The following is an 18,943-nucleotide window of genomic DNA, read 5'->3' on the forward strand; positions in this document are numbered from 1 at the left end:
TTTATACTTTTCACAAGTGGTAGGTAGAGATTCCTGCTGAGCAGTGGCGAGTTGCCGAGTGACTATCGTTCACCATCATTTGTTAAACGCCTTGTTAATTTGACTCATTAATATTCTGGTTCCAACTTCGACAACAGGAAAGCCTGACGAGGAAAACCAGATTGGGTACCTGGTGGAGTCAGCTCATTGTTTGCTCTGAATAAACTCCATGTTGGAAACCAGGCAACATCATCTCCCTGGGGACCAGGCACACACACCTCCAATCCAAGATTAGCATTTGACCTGTGCCCATGAACCGTTTTGTACATCACTGAGCCACTTACCAGACACATTCTACTCTACGATATTATACCTCAGGCTGCCTCGGTAACTCTCATTATAACACTACAGTGAGGACACTGTGTGCTCAGGGATGTACAGCCAGTTCATGAACAGACCAGGCTGTACCTCTGGGCTCTTTGTTCACTCACTCGGAACTGCCCTGGATGCTCCCAGCATCGCCAACCTAAATTGATGTTTGTACTTTGCCCCCTCCCCCCAAATGTAAGAGACACCATTGGGGTGTGGGGTGTAATTAATTAATTAGATGGGTTTGGTCAGATACAGTGAGGGAACACGCAACCTCTTGAAACAAAAAAACCCATTGCGTCTTCGACTTAGCCAAAAAAAATCAAGTTTTATCCCATAGTTTCAGTTTCATTTTTAAATTTTGTGAGTCGACATGAGATATGTAGAAATCTACTTGTTTAGATATTTTAATTAGATGGTTAGTTCCTGGAGGTGAACAGTTCATTGTTTTTCTATGCAAAGGGTAGGAAAGGGAATTAAAAAAAAACCTGTTGTTTAGTTACAGGAATCCTGAATAAGAGAATGATATATAACTATCAGACAGTGTGCAGATTTCAGTCAGAGAGATGTGCTCCTCAGCAGCAGAGGTGCTTTAAGAAGGGAAGTAAAGGAACAAGTCCTGAATAGCTCAGAATAAAACACTGATAGCAGAAGGCTGTGTGGTTCAAGGAACCCACTTTAAATGATAAACAATATCATTGTTTAATCTGTTTGCTTAATGCTCTTAGGAAAAGACATTTAAAGAAAATAGTATCAGGTGACGATGGAAATTTGCTGGAAGGAAACCAATTGCAGCTGTGCCAACTGAACAGGGAACTCAAAGTAGAAACAGGATTATCGTTCCCCAAGGTCGAATTATCTGTAAAGTTATTATTTAGGGTAAAATGGTTAAATCTTTCTGATATTTGTGAGAAGATCATTTCAAATAGTTTCTATATTGAATAATTTAGTTATTATTTAGCATATAATAAACTCTGGTGTTCTTTTGTTAAAGGATTTCAACATGTCAGATGTGGATTTAAACACTGCCCCCAATCCACATTCCCCAGTTCCTGTTTTATATTGTAGAAGTTAGCATTCCCCCTGTCTAATACTTTCACCCAAGGACTACTCTTATCCTTTCCATAAGTAATTAAATTTTACTGAATTATGGTCATTGTTCCCGAAATGCTCCCCCTCTGACACTTCAATCACCTGACCGGGCTCATTCCCCAATACCGCATCTAGTATGGCCCCCTTCCCATTGGATTAGATTATTTACATGTTTAAATTCAATAAAGATCTGGAATGAAAGTCTAATGGTGATCATTGTAATTTTTAAATGTGACAATCTGGTTCATTAATATCCTTTAAGTAAGGAAACTGCCATCCTCACCTCGTGGGGCCTACATGTGACTCCAGACCCACAGCAATGTGACGACAGCTTAACTGTTCTTTGGCAATTAGGGATGGGCAAGTGAAAACCTCATCAAATGGAAAACATGAAAGAAACCTGACTTGGGGGCCTTGAGCTACAGAAGGACCTGCATGCATACTCCAAATTAGTCACCAAGGAGTTGGGGGGGGGGGGGGGAGTAAGGTGATGGGGAGGGGACCTTTGGATTTGATATCAAAACACAGTCCCACCTGCCCTCTCAGGTACACATCAATGATACTCAGAGACAATATTGTGAAAATACACAAGAGAGGTCACCCAGTTCTTCAACCCTGACACCCCTCATTCTGATGATGTGTAAACAGTGCAAAGTAGCAATAGGTTAGTCAGCAAGCCCATCGCTGCATCCAATTGGAGAGATTTCAGTCTCCTACTCTGTACAAACTTGTCAAATTCCCCTGATGATGTAAAAACTGCCCCGATGCCAAACAGACATGTATCTGGCAGACTTGGACAATGTGAGGTAGGTTCCAGAGAGAATATCATTGTTACTGGTTCAATCGTGATAAATAGTTTGCCAAGAAATCTTTGCGTTTGGACCAGGAATCCCATTTGCTGCGGAGAAGGGATTTTCTTTTTGTTACAATCTGCAAATCTCTCCACCGGTTAATCAGCAATTTAGCCTCAGTAACAAAAGAGTTTTTATATGGAAAGAGGGCTTTTCCTGACTGCAACTTTGTGCGGCTGTTAGTTTAAAAAAAACAAGGACTCAGTGGTTCAATGGAATGGGAGATTAAAACCAGGACAAAGGTGAGTCCGAATTCAGCACATGGGGTTTTACTTTTAGAACCCTGTTTAATAACCCATACACAAACAAAAAAAGTGTTCTCTTTTTCCAATCAGCTCCACAATGGATTCTTTTCCAATTGGCAATTTTATTCACCATAGGATCTCACACACAGTGGGGCATGGTGTGGGAAGATATTGCAATGAAACTGCAACATCAGTTATGTTCCAGTGTTGGTACAGAGTATGCTGCTCTTTTACAGGGAGCGCGGCACATTGTTTACAACCTTTACACATTATTGAGGGAAGGGGAACTGTGTCAGGGTTCTGCCTCGCTCCCTGAAACCCCTCGGTGCATACCACTGAATGTACTGTTCTAGAAACAAACACTGGTGCATCCCTGTGAATATTGGCAGATGACTGACAACACTTCCTGGGGATACTGTTCATTCCTGGGAAGACTTCATCTTTGAGCATTGCCTTTTAGCCAGCCCAGCTTGGTTGCCCATTCAATGAGGCGAAAGTGAGGACTGCAGATGCTGGAGGTCAGAGTCAAGATTAGAGTGGTGCTGGAAAAGCACAGCAGGTCAGGCAGCATTCGAGCAGCAGATTCCTGATGAAGGGCTCCTGCCTGAAATGTCGATTTTCCTGCTTCTCGGACGCTGCCTGACCTGCTGTGCTTTTCCAGCACCACTCGAATCTTGACTCCCCATTCAATGATACTATGGCTGGTCTGTGACCGACCTCCAACTCACTTCATTCCCATGTCCATAAAATGTCAGACAACGACTGGCTCACCTCACCTCTCCATTTGGTCTTCAACTGCATAATCATCAATGTCTTTGCGATTTCCATTGACCAGAACTGAACTGGACTCATTATATAAACACAGTGGTTCCAAGAGCAGGTTAGATACTAGGAATCCTGCAGCAACTAATTCATCTCCTGACTCCCAACAGCCTGTCCATCATCTACAAGGAACAAATCAGGAATGTGATGGAATACTCCCCACTTGCCTGGATGACTGCAGCTCCAATAATGCTCAAGAAGCTTGACACCATCCAGGACTAAGCAGCCGCTTGATTGGCACCACACCCACAAATATAAGTGTGTACTATGTACAAGATTTGCTGCAGAAATTCACCAATGATATATACACTTGGCAATAAATTTCTAAGTAAGGCTGGTGAATGACTTGGAGGGAACAGAGTCACGGAGGTGTACAGCACAGAAACAGACCCTTTGGTTTAACTTGTCTGGATATCCTAAATTAATCTAGCCCCATTTGTCAGCACTTGGCCCATATTCCTCTAAGCCATTCCTATTCATATAGCCATACAGATGCCTGTTAAATGTTGTAATTGTACCAGTCTCCACCACTTCCTCTGGCAGCTCATTCCAAACCCGTACCACCCTCTGTGTGAAAAAGTTGCCCCTGAGGAATCTTTTAAATCTTTTCCCTCTCACCCTAAAACAATATCCTCTAGTTCTGGACTGCTCTACCCCAGGGAAAAGACCTTGTTTACTTACCCTATCCAAGCCCCTTATGATCTTATAAACCTCTATAAGGTCACTCCCTCAGCTTCCGACGCTCCAGGGATCTTGCAAGTGGTTGTGTCCTCATGTATTGGCTGCTCTTCTGCTTCTAGATTGATTGTAACATCCTTTGGGACATGTTGGTGTGACATTTAAATGCTAGTTTATTTTTGAAACCACAGATGAAAGGTTCCTATTGCAATGGTCATGAGATTGTGAAGCATGAGATTGCAGGATGGGACAACACAAAGCTGGGTGGGAGGGTGAGCTGTGAGGAAGAAGCAGAGATGCTTCAGTGTGATTTGGATACGCTGAGTGAATGGGTAAACACATGGCTGATAAAGTATAATGTGGATAAATTTGAGGTGACTCACTTTGGTAGCAAAAAGAGGCAGATTATGATCTGAATAGTGATTGATTGGGAGGGGGAGGTGCAATGACGTTTGGGTGACCCTTCACAACAGTGAACTTATTCAAAGTAAAGTGCACAGGGTGGTGAGGAAGGCAAATGGCATGTCAGCTTTCACAGTGAGAGGATTCAAGTACAGGAACAGGGATATCTTGCTGCAATTAGACAGGGCCTTGGGGAGACCATATTGTGTGCAGTTTTGGTCTCCTTACCTGAGGAAGGATGGTCTGACTATAGACCGCGTACAACTGAAGTTTACCAATCCTGGGACTGCAGGACTGACACAGGAATGGAGACTGGATGGGTTAGGATGATATTCACTGATGTTTTGAAAGCTGAGGGGGATCTCATAGAAACCTATAATATTCTGACAGGGCTAGGCAGGGTATTGAAGGAAGGATGTTCCTGAGCACCAGGGGAGTCCAGAACTGGAGGTCTCAGTCTAAGATTTAAGGTCATTTCAGACAATGACGAGGTGAAATTTCTTTACCTCCAGGGAGGCATGGAGTCATATAGCACAAAAAAAAATCCTTTGGTCCGACAGAGGACAAGAACAAAGAAAATTACAGCACAGGAACAGGCCTTTCAGCTCTCCACGTCTGTGCCGATCCAGATCCTCGATCTAAACCTGTCGCCTATTTTCTAAGGGTCTGTATCCCTCTGTTCCCTGCCCGTTCATGTATCTGTCGAGATACATCTCAAATGACGCTAACGCTCCCACCCCTACCACCTCCGCTGGCAACGCATTCCAGGCACCCACCACCCTCTGCGTAAAGAATGTTCCACATATATTTCCTTTAAAATTTTCCCCTCTCACCTTGAACTTGTGACCCTGTGTAATTGAGGCCCCCACTCTGGGGAAAAAACCTTCTTGTTATCCACCCCGTCTATATCTCTCATGGTTTTGTAGACCACAATCAGGTCCCCCTTAACCTCAGTCTTTCTAATGAAAATAATCCGAGTCTATTCAACCTTTCTCCTCATAGCTAGCACCCTCCGTACCAGGCAACATCCTGGTGAACCTCCTCTGCACCTTCCTTAAAGCATCCACATCATTTTGGTGATGCAGTGACCAGAACTGTATACAGTATTCTAAATGTGGCCGAACCAAAGTCTTATACAACTGTAACAAGACCTGCCAACTCTTGTACTCAATACCCTGTCCGATGAAGGAAAGCATACCATATACCTTCTTGACCACTCTATCGACCTCCGCTGCCACCAACCGGCTCGTGCCAAACATAATCCCAAACTAAACTTGTCCCATCTTGCCTACACTTGACCCATATCCCTCCAAACCTTTCCTATTCATGGACTTATCTGGATGTCTTTTAAACATTGTAACTGTACCCACATCCACCACTTCCTCAGGAAGTCCATTCCACACACAAACCACTCGCAATGTTAAAAATAGAATTGCCTCTCATGTCTTTTTCACATCTTCCTACTTTCACCTTAAAAATATCACCCCTAGTTTCAAACTCCCCCGCCCTTGGTAAAAGAAACCTACCATTAACCCTATCCATGTGCCTCATGATTTTATAAACCTCCATAAGGTTACCTCGTAACCTCCTCAGCTCCAGTCAAGCCAGTCCCAGCCTATCCAGCCTTTCTATTTTTAATGTGTTATACATTGCATCTTCCCATTCTCATTAAAATAGAAATGTAAATGGGTCCTGTAGAGGAGGGATTATCAGACTCCAGCTTTATTGAATTCACATCTAAACTATCTGTGTACTATTTATATCATTCAGCCTTAACAAAGTTGCTAGTGGGATGAGATATATACCAAATGAAGAAAGCTTATTATCCTCAAAGTCAGCTGAGAGTCATAGTCAGAGATGTACAGCACAGAAACAGACCCGTTGCTCCAACTTGTCCATGCTGACCAGATATCTCAATTATCGAGTCCCATTTGCCAGCGCTTGGCCCATATCCCTCTAAACCCTTCTATTCATATACCCATCCAGATACCTTTTAAATGTAGCAATTGTACCAGCCTCCACCATTTCCTCTGGCAGCTCATTCCATACACGTACCACTCTGTGTGAAAAAGTTGCCCCTTAGGTCCCTTTTATATCTTTCCCCTTTCCCCAGGGGAAAGATCTTGGCTATTTATGTCCCTCATGATTTTACAAACCTCTACAATGTTGCTGCTGTAAAGGACGTTTGTTAGGCCACTGTTGGAATATTGTGTGCAACTCTGGACTCCTCCCTTTGCATAATAAAAGTAAAGTAAATAGGTCAATTAGTACTCATCCATTCAGAGATTAAAGACACATAGAAATAATAGAGGCTTTTCACATCAGAACTTATTCAATTCTGGTATTTAAGTAAAGCTAAGGGAATGCCAGCCAGATCAAAGAAATGCCAAATTATTACAGGGTAGCGAGGGTCCCCATTCTAAATTGTGGAATACACTTGACTCAATTGAAGTCTGCCATAACTGAAGGAAACCCTCCACCAGTTCAATCTAGAAGGACAAGGACAGCAGATACATGGGAACATTACCCCTGCAGGTTCCCCTCCCAGCCACTCACCATCCTGACTTGGAAAAATATCGTTCAGTGTCACTGGGTCAAAATCCTGGAATTCCCTCCCTAAGGGCATTGTGGACAGCAGATGGACCATAGTGGTTCGAGAAGACACCTCACCCCTACCTTCTGAAGGGGCAATTAGGGACAGGTAATAAATGCGGGCACAGCCAGAGATCCCCACATTGCTTATTTTTAAAAAAAAATCTAAAAGCTAGCAATATTTTATTTAAACTTAAATTGTTTGAGCATCAGCTGCATTCTGCAGAGAGCTTCCCGTGCCTAGAACCACACGGGGAAATGACAGCCCAGTGGTATTGTCACTGGCCTGTTAATCCAGATACAAATGTGTTGCTGGTCAAAGCACAGCAGGCCAGGCAGCATCTCAGGAATAGAGAATTCGACGTTTCGAGCATAAGCCCTTCATCAGGAACACTTTACAATGTTAATCCAGATATCCCAGTATTGCTCTGGGGACCTGGGGCTGAATCATGCCACGGCAGATGGTGGGTTCAATAAATATCTGGAATTAGGAGTCGAATGATGACCATGAAATCACATCCAATTGTTGGAGGAAACACCCACTGCCAGAGTATTGCTCGTCCCTGACCTGCCCTTGTAGCCACTGAATTTATATAGCAAGTCCAGTTCAGTCTTGGTCAATGGAAACCCCTGAAAGACACTGATGGTAATGATGTTGCTTGAGGGAAGGAAATCTGCCATCCTTACCTGGTCTGGCCTACATGTGACTCCAGACCCACAGCAATATGGCTGACAGTGAATGCGGCCCAGGCAGCGATGCCCTCGTCCTGTGAATGAATTAAACAAAACACACTGACTTTAGCTGTGTACTAACCCGGGCTTGGAAACCTTGGTGTGACTTCCACCTGCTTCAAACCAAGTCCCGCGGGTAGACCGGCTGACTTTCCACTTGTCTGTTTTGATAGTTTGCTCTCTCTGTTAATGATTACCTACACCAATCCTTAACCCCCACCACCCAGGGATTTTGGACATGCACTAGATTTACACTAGTTAGAAGATGATGGATTCACTCCTTTTACATCCAAAGCCAACTCATTTACCAATCTCCTTTGTGGGTCAATGCTTTGTCTTTAACCTCATGACCTTAAACTTCAGCAACCAGCCTTTCAAGGGGGATGTTATCAACTGCCTTTAGGAAATCCAAATAAATAATGTCCACAGATAGTTCCCAGCCACTAAATCACCTCTTTGTAAATATTCAATTCTTATCATTTCTCATGTCTTACAACCACCCACGGGGTGGCTCACTGTAATCAGGCCCCTCTATTCCTGAAGTCATACCTAATATTCACTTTCATTTTTGAAATACACATAGTCCCTCAATTTACCTGATTCTCAAACCCACTTTAATAAAATGCAAAGACAAAAAAACACAGCTAACTAAAATGCTAATTCCCTCATAAACTGCTCTCCCTGCCCTTACACACACACACACATCTCCCTCCCTTACACACACACATACTACGTCTCCCTCCCTTACACACACACACATACCACGTCTCCCTCCCTTACACACACACACACATACCACGTCTCCCTCCCTTACACACACACATCTCCCTCCCTTACACACACACATCTCCCTCCCTTACACACACACATCTCCCTCCCTTACACACACACATCTCCCTCCCTTACACACACACATCTCCCTCCCTTACACACACACACACATCTCCCTCCCTTACACACACACACACATCTCCCTCCCTTACACACACACCTCCCTCCCTTACACACACACCTCCCTCCCTTACACACACACACCTCCCTCCCTTACACACACACACATCTCCCTCCCTTACACACACACACACATCTCCCTCCCTTACACACACACACACATCTCCCTCCCTTACACACACACACATCTCCCTCCCTTACACACACACACATCTCCCTCCCTTACACACACACATCTCCCTCCCTTACACACACACACACATCTCCCTCCCTTACACACACACACACATCTCCCTCCCTTACACACACACACACACATCTCCCTCCCTTACACACACACACACACATCTCCCTCCCTTACACACACATACCACGTCTCCCTCCCTTACACACACACACACATCTCCCTCCCTTACACACACATCTCCCTCCCTTACACACACACACACATCTCCCTCCCTTACACACACACACATCTCCCTCCCTTACACACACACACATCTCCCTCCCTTACACACACACACATCTCCCTCCCTTACACACACACACACATCTCCCTCCCTTACACACACATACCACGTCTCCCTCCCTTACACACACACACACATCTCCCTCCCTTACACACACACATCTCCCTCCCTTACACACACACACATCTCCCTCCCTTACACACACATACCACGTCTCCCTCCCTTACACACACACACACATCTCCCTCCCTTACACACACACACATCTCCCTCCCTTACACACACACACACATCTCCCTCCCTTACACACACACATCTCCCTCCCTTACACACACACACACATCTCCCTCCCTTACACACACATACCACGTCTCCCTCCCTTACACACACACACACATCTCCCTCCCTTACACACACACACACATCTCCCTCCCTTACACACACACACATCTCCCTCCCTTACACACACACATCTCCCTCCCTTACACACACACATCTCCCTCCCTTACACACACACACACATCTCCCTCCCTTACACACACACACACATCTCCCTCCCTTACACACACACATCTCCCTCCCTTACACACACATACCACGTCTCCCTCCCTTACACACACACACACATCTCCCTCCCTTACACACACACACACATCTCCCTCCCTTACACACACACACACATCTCCCTCCCTTACACACACACACATCTCCCTCCCTTACACACACACATCTCCCTCCCTTACACACACACATCTCCCTCCCTTACACACACACATCTCCCTCCCTTACACACACACATCTCCCTCCCTTACACACACACACACACATCTCCCTCCCTTACACACACACACACATCTCCCTCCCTTACACACACACACACATCTCCCTCCCTTACACACACACACATCTCCCTCCCTTACACACACACACATCTCCCTCCCTTACACACACACACACACACACACCACGTCTCCCTCCCTTACACATGCCATGTCTCTCTCCCTTACACACAAACACATGCCATGTCTCTCTCCCTTACACACACACACATACCATGTCTCTCTCCCTTACACACACACACATACCATGTCTCTCTCCCTTACACACACACACACACACACCATGTCTCTCTCCCTTACACACACACACACACACCATGTCTCTCTCCCTTACACACACACACACACCATGTCTCTCTCCCTTACACACACACACACCATGTCTCTCTCCCTTACACACTCATATTATGTCTCCGTCCCTTACACCCACACATGCCATGTCTCCCTCCCTTACACACACACATGCCATGTCTCTCTCCCTTACACACACACACACACACACACACCATGTCTCTCTCCCATACACACACACACACACACACACACACACACCATGTCTCTCTCTCCCTTGCACACACACACGTACACACACACACACACGTACACACACACACACACACCATGTCTCTCTCTCCCTTGCACACACACACGTACACACAGAGTCCAGCACATAGGGAGAATAAAGTATTAGCAAAGGTGGAGAAAAATTGAAAAATCAGTCATGCGATCTAACTTCCCAGTTTCACTGTTGCGATATTCGCCTTCACCAGCCAGGTCCTGGGTGTTTAGTTGCATTTCTCTGGAAGCACTGGTTTATTATAAAGGGAACAGACTAATTCAGTTGGAAAATGACTTTTAAATCGATAAATCAGAGACAGAGCAACTGCAGGAAAGCTCTCTCTCTCTCCCCCAACCCCAACTTTAAACTGAGTTTCTTACTGCAAAGTACAGGCAGCTTCTGCCGGACAGAACAACAGAATACACTTCTGTTTCTTTACGTGCATCTCTAATGTGTTTCTAATTCCAACCTGCGCCAGTTAGTCAGAACCATGGGCTTCATTGGTAAATAACTTAGTGAATCCCTACAGTACAGAAAGAGACATTTGTGCCATCAAGTCTACATTGACCCTCTGAAGACTACCCCACCCAGATCTGGCCCCTACTTTAACCCCGCACTTATGCCATGGGCAATCCACCTCAACTGCTCTGCTACCGAGTGTCCGCACATTGCAAGAAACCACGGTCATTCTAAATATCGAAGTTATTGCTATGAAATTATGCTGCTATCCTGGTAAATTCTTGTCTTTTTTTAGGAATGATATTTTCTCCTTGTAGTCTGCATTTTTTAAAATAAAAAGAGCCAGTTCTTACACAAGTATGATCTCTGCTGGTTCTCTCTGATCATCTGAAGAATTGTAAGACATTGACTCACTCTTCCTTCACGTGTAGAACCCAGTCATTTTCCAACAATTAGCATCTGGAAAAGATACCTGTAATTCCATGGCTTCCCAGTCCTGCCTGTGTCAACCTAAAGGGATACTTCCTGAATTGTAAGAATGCTACAAGACATAAACATTCACTTTCTTTGAAACTCTGTAATGGAGACTACCTGGTCCTTGGGAATTGTTTCCCCTTAGCACCATTTAAGATTGGGGGGTTGGGGATGGTGGGAGATAACGTTGAGTGTAAGTGGGAAGGGTGGTCAGTGGGGGGGGGGGGGCGGGCGTGGAGGTAGGATTGGAAAATCTACACGATAGAGTTGTGAACAGGAGTTTCAACTTGAAATTTTAAAATATTAACATTATACGAAAAAATATGGGCGATTGATTAGATTACTTAATTAAGATTAAATTACTTACAGTGTGGAAGCAGGCCCTTCGGCCCAACAAGTCCACACTGACCCGCCGAAGAGCAACCCACCCATACCCATTTCCCTACATTTACCCCTTCACCTAACACTACAGGCAATTTAGCGTGGCCAATTCACCTAACCTGCACATTTTTGGACTGCGGGAGGAAACCAGAGCACATGGAGGAAACCCACGCAGACACAGGGAGAATGTGCAAACTCCACACAGAGAGTCGCCTGAGGCGGGAATTAAACCCGGCTGTCTGGTGCTGTGAGGCAGCAGTGCTAACCACTGAGCTACTGTGCCACCCACTGTGGTTTGTGAATTCGCATTTTACTTTAAATGTTGCTTTTCAATTCAGGGAATGTGTGTTAAACTCAGAATCTATAGCTAAGAATCCATGCAGATATGATCACCAAGTTTCATGGATATTTAGATAGACACATGAACTGGCAGAGAATACAAGAATATGGACCACGTGCAGGTTGTGATTGGCATAGAGATGGTGGGCCAAAGGGTTTGTTCCTGTACTACACTGTTCTATGGCTTACTGTTGTATATTAAATTGATAAAAATATTTTAATCTATGTATATCATTAGTAAATATTTACTATATTTCTGTTTGGGTAGTTAATACATTAATGTAATCTATAAAAATCAAAGTCTCAATAGTCCAAAAGGACCATAGGTTGCTTTCTGAGCGAGAGAGCGAGAGAGCGAGCGAGCGAGCAAGAGAGAGAGAGAGAACGGAGTTTAACCTGAGACCACAGCCTCAGGTGAAGGGCAACATTTAGAAACCCATGCTGCTTACATCACTCTGCCAACCAGCTTTCCAGCCAACTGAGCTATCCCCCCACCCACTACATCTGTAAATAATTATATAGAATCTATGTAAGCTGTGGATTTTTAGCTCTGAGTTTTCACTACTGGCTTCTGAACATAATTTGAAAATTAGCAGAAAATGTGGAAGCATGAGTTCTGAGGAGCACAGCGGTAAATTGAGTGAACATGGACAGGTTGGTGACATGTATAGGCCAGTGACAGACAACATTTGATGCAGAGAAGCACGAGCAAATCATTTTGGCAGCATCAAGCAGAGACAATATTAAATAAAGGGTACAATTCTGAAAAGGATGCAGGAAGAGCAAGCACTGGGAACATAGCACACAAACTGTTGGGCAGAGCAAGTTGAAAAAATGATTCAAAATGAATACAGGGAAGAATGGGACTAATTGGCTGACTCTTTCATAGCTTTGACCTCAGTACAATGGGCTGAATGGCCTTCTCCACCTGAGCTGTGCTGTCTAAATGTGTGATGACAAGAAATCTTTCTTTGCATCAGTTCCAAATTTCTGCACGATATACCTTTTATTTCCACTAGATGTCAGCATTTACCACTAATACACGAGAGTTATTTGAATACCATGCCTTTGAGAATAACTTGCTTTCACTTTAGATTATGGGACTGAGATGTCCAACGTTCGATCTGCAAACTCTGCATGATGGTTGTGTTTTTGCATTGTATGGATGTCTGCAACCTCGCTCTGCAAGACTTGGCTTCACTCATGTAGGAACTGGACAAAGTCTCTCCCTAAGCCTTCCCCCAAATCTCCCCTCCATCTTAGTAAAGGGACAGGGGTCAGGGGTCAGCCCCCCTCCCCTCCATGTGAGAATAAGAATGAGTATTGATTTTGGTTCACATAGAATATTCTGTTAACCCATACTGAAGCTTGAGAAAGACTTAAGAGTTAGACTCTGACATAGATCTAACAGCCTCCAAAAGGACTGCTTAGATGTGGCAGTTATCTGTCAATTGGTTGAAAGAGCACAGAATATACTCTGTGACAGATGCCAAAGACCCAACCAAAGGGTGAGTTAGTAGCACCAATATTGACCAAGCTCAATTAGTCCTTAAGAACATAGCTAGGTTTGGCCTGGAGTAGGTGCTGGAAGTCGAATCAGGTTGGCAAAAACGTATATGGGACAAGACTGGCATCTATCCAATGTGGAAACTTGCCCAGGTATATCCTGCACACAAGCAGTAGGATAAATCCCATCCTAGATTAGCACACCATCACGCTGCTCCTGATCATCAGTACAGTGATGGAAGGTTAAAAATCTGTCCTTCTCAGCCTTGACAGGTCTCTGTGGGAAATAATTCCACAGATTCACTACTCTGAGAGAAGAACATCCTTCTCAGCTCTCTTCCACAAGGAGAAACAACATTTCCACATCTATCCTGTCAAGTTCCCTAAAAATCTTGTACTTTCACTAAGCTTGATTCTCACTTTTCTAAATGGCACTGAGTACATGTTTAAACTACTGAACTTCTCATAGTCAGTATCAGCCTAATGAAGACTGAACCTTCTCTGGACTGCCCCCAGTGCCACTGTACCTTCCCTTACATAAGGAGCCCAAAACTGTTCACAGTATTCTGAGTTTATAGTTTTAGCAAGACCTCTCCAGCAGACTATTACCACCAGCACATCTTTCCCTCCATTCCCTTGTCAGTCTGAGGGGACCATTCCCTTCATGAGCTTTTAAGGCTGAGACAGGTGTTTAATCAGTAAGATGGGGAAAGGGCAGGAAAATGGGTGGAGGACTGAGATCAGTCACGATCTCATTGAATGCATTGCAGACTCAATGGGCTGAATGGCCTATTTATGTTACTACTTTTTAAATGGATTGTTAATAGTTCCTGCTGCAACCCCACACCAACCAATTAGCACCCTCTAGCCATGCTGCAAACATTTTTGTTCCTAAGCTTGGCTTTCTTGTGTTTCAGTCCTTTTACCTCCTTTCAGCTCTTTATAAGAAAGCCATCTTTCAGGCAAGCTAATAAACTGAGGCTCTGGTAGGATGGAAAAGAAACAATGAACACTGTTTTGAAGAAGAGCAGAAGGGGGTACCTCAACAAATAGCCGGAAAATAGATTTGCCTTGTTGGTAACTCATTGCTGTTTGTGGGAGCTGACTGTGTGCAAACTGACAGCCACATTCCCCAGAATTGCAACAGTAACTGCAAAGAGGGTAAACAACTTTGTAAAGTCCCCCTATCGTAGGAGCTGTACAAATGAGAGTTCTTTCTGTATTTAATGAACATGGCAACAACTGTCAGAATTGAGAGAGTCTGTTAGTTGAGACTATTGTGTCTGTTTGTAGCTGCCTCTCCAACCTTCAGTCACCTTACAATCATTCTCCCACCATCAACAGGGACTGTCGTTCCCATTTCTACCACAAGAACCAGGAACAGGAGGAGGCCATTTTGTCAAATCGCTGCCTGTGCACCATACAATACCGGCTGACCACATACTTCAACTCCACTTGTCCCATTCCTTAAATAATTTCAACGATAGAGCACCCACAACCAGAGCAGGTAGCCAATTATATAGATGCGGAACCCTCTGAGGGAAGAAGTGCTTCTTCATCTCAGTCCTCACCCTCAGACCGCATGTCTGTCTTCTAGACTCGCCATCCAGGGGAGTAAGTTCTGTGGCTGCCCTGTCAAATCCATTAATGTACCGAGTGGGAATTGTCACAAAACTGTTCCTTTTCTCAAGGATACTGTGTCCTTGTTTTTTTTTTACAGCAGGTTGTAAACAACTCCCAGCTCCAAGGTGACTAGTTTGGTTATGAGATCAAGGGGTATTTATTTATACATAAACGGATGAAACTTCAGGCCAAAGTGGTCATGTTTTATAAGTGACCTGTATAATGAAAGGGGAGTGGTCAGCTCGCTAGCTGAGCAGTTCAGTCCAGAACTAGCTAGAAGTTCAGCAGTGGACTGTGTGAACAGGCTGCAAAAACTCTCTCTCCTTCTGCCCTTATAACTTCAACCTGTGAGCCTTTGTTCCATTTTTGCTGATTTTAAGAGGGTCTGCTTATTGTTGTGTATATTCAGAACAGCATAATTAAGTCTAGTTTGGGTAGATGGAGTTCTGTAGGAGCTCTTTATTCTGTTCTTTGTGTTTCATTGTGTAATTTTGTTAATAAATATTTGTCTGTTTTAAAACCTGGTAGTCAACCTAACTAATGTACTCTGGGTAATTTTCATTGCAATTTGTTTCAGTAAACGTACAAAGTTATGGTCAGGGTTGCCTGCTTATGAACGTTTTGAGTAGTCCATAACAGAACGCAGATCTATAAAGTAGCAACTAATCCTTTCATGCATAAACATGAACAACTGCCCCTCAACCCAACTGGATGGCACCAGCTAAGAAGAAATTTCTCCAATCTTTGAATCAATATCAGAGATTGAGCAGAGTGGCACTTTTGGACAGCTGGGATTAAGATTGATGCCAACAGTGTGGGTTCAATTCCCACTCCAGCTGAGGTCATCATGATAAATCCAGCCTTCATCACACCTTGGCATTGTGATGACCCTCAGGTTAAATTCAACAACAGTGATCTCTCTTGCCAGGCTGTGGGTGGAGGAGTAGGTCACCACTCCAGCTGTGTTGTTAAGGAGGTATTTAACCATCAATAAAACACCAGATTTTGCATGTGCAGGTATACATTTGGGGTAAAACAGTAGGAAAAGCAAACCGAAATATTGAAAATCTAGTGGTTCCCACTAAACTTGCCTCAAAGAGCAGTGAATGTAGCTTGGACTTCTAAACAAGCCATTGCAGAAAAAGCATTGGCTTAATGTTGACGGGAGATATCTCCAACACATTGCACTTAGAATTCAGGGGTTTTCTTATCCCATTCTGCTTGACTATGTTTTACACTAAACTGAATGCCTGCGCTGTAACTGTAATATGTTTGTGTACTGTAATCAGGATAGGTTTTTGCACTGTAATTTGTTGACAGTGTTAGGTGTGACGGGGCGCTGTGTCTGAGTCTAGACCTATAGTTTATTTTCTTAGTCAATGGGATTTGAGAAATGAGGATGATGGTGCAATTTAATCTTTTTTTCTGGGCTGGGAGTGAATGTATGTGGATGTGGTGCCAATAGAGTGTTGGCTTAGAGCTGGGTGCTTCAGAGTGTTGTTGGAGCTGCACTCATCCAGGCAAGGAACCAGGTGAGTTTTTACAGCAATAGACATTGGCAGACATGGTCGGTCTTAAATTACTTCATATTACAGAAATTAAATTCCATCAATAAAAATCTACCAGTGTTCTCCTGGGCCTTGAGATAATTTGCCCAGCAGCATTACCAATATGCCACCATCTCCCCCAACAAAATTCAGGAGTAACAGTGTGTACCATCTATAAAATGTACTGCAAAGTTCCAAGCCAACAACTTCCAAACCCACCAAGGAGGGAATGGGCATCAGAACATAGGAACATCAGTCGCTGCACGTACCTCTCACACAAACACTAAAGGAGTGCACTTCCTCAGCCTCAGTCATAATAACACACAAACAGTGAGCATCTCCAGAATGACTGGCATTCACAGAATTGTATCCTGACAAGGGGGATGAGAAGATTGGTTTTAAAAAAACAAATCATCTTAACAGGTTAAGAGAGCTAGCACCATCAGGCAAGGCCTAAAGGTTGAACAAGCGCAGCAGGTCAGGCAGCATCCAAGGAACAGGAAATTCGACGTTTCGGGCATAAGCCCTTCATCAGGAATGAAGGGCTTATGCCCGAAACGTCGAATTTCCTGTTCCTTGGATGCTGCCTGACCTGCTGCGCTTTTCCAGCAACACATTTTCAGCTCTGACCTCCAGCATCTGCAGACCTCACTTTTCCCTAAAGGTTGAACAGTATACATCCAGGTTCTCTTCCATCTCTAGAGTTTGCTCTGAGACAAACAATAAATGAAGTGGGTAGCTTATCCAACAGAAGCAATATGACACATCTGTGAACAATCCAAGGGTAACAGCTCCTGCTACAGTCAGCTCCTGATGGCACCCGGTCTCCCACCAACCCCTGGATAACGACAGAGGTGAGGGTGGACATCCTATAATAGCTTAAGACAGGTTAGAGGGAGCAGCAGGACTCAGTCTGTGGTTCCATTAAATTCCTGTGAACATGACCCTGAGGACAGTGTGGGGTGGAGTGAGGTGGGGTTGGGGACATGAATTCAAGATTACAGGTAAGCTACAATATCTTTACAAAAATGAAGTACAACAATCCATATAATGGAAGCTGCAGAACCAGATTCAATTATGTTAATGGCTACACTTTAGAGAGAAAAAAAAATACTGAAGGAGAGGCAAAATATGGGAAAAAGGCAGGAAAGTGGAATTAAAGACGCAGATCAGCCATGATGTCACTGAATGGTGAAGCAGATTCGATGGGTTGAATGGCCAACTCCTAAAGCTTTTGGCCTTGTGTTCAGGGTAGCAAACAGCCCCGACCGAACTTGATTCCCAATTTATTCTCGTTCATTCCGTCTGACAGCAACAATGTTTGAAGAGTACTGAATACAGACTGGCTCTATATAAACGCAAGTTCTTTAAGCTGGATTGCTTTCATATGAAAATGTTAGTGATTTGCATTTAAGCACAGGACTATTCATCCTCTCATCCATTATTAATCCTCACTGAAAGAAAATCCAAACAGACAGGAACAGGACATCTCAGATACCCCTGCCCTCAGACAAGAATCCCCTGTTGCACCAGGTGACAGTTCCTTTTCGCTTTGGCAAGCTTTCTAATTGAAGCTATAATCGCACCATGAACTGATGCTCGCTGGGGACCATGTTTAGATTATATGGATGGCTTTCCTTTTCCATCAACAGCCATTTCAGAGATGTGACCTTTTATTCACTACTTCCAGAGCAGAGTTCGAACACAGGTCATAGAGCACGGAAACAGACCCTTTGGTCCAACTCGTCCATGCCAACCAGATATCCTAACCTAATATCGTCCCATTTGCCAGCACTCAGCCCATACCTCTTTATACCCTTCCTATTCATATACCCATCCAGATGCCTTTTAAATGTTGTAATTGTACCAGATTCCATCACTTCCTCTGGCAACTCATTCCATACACGCACCACCCTCTGTGTGAGAAGGTTGTCCCTTAGATCTCTTTTATATGTTTCCCCTCTAGCCCAAAATCTATGCCCTCTAGTTCTGGACTCCCCACTCTAGGGAAAATATTTTGTCTATTTACCCTA

This window comes from Hemiscyllium ocellatum, chromosome 2 (assembly GCF_020745735.1).
Source record: "Hemiscyllium ocellatum isolate sHemOce1 chromosome 2, sHemOce1.pat.X.cur, whole genome shotgun sequence".
Taxonomy (NCBI): Eukaryota; Metazoa; Chordata; class Chondrichthyes; order Orectolobiformes; family Hemiscylliidae; genus Hemiscyllium; species Hemiscyllium ocellatum.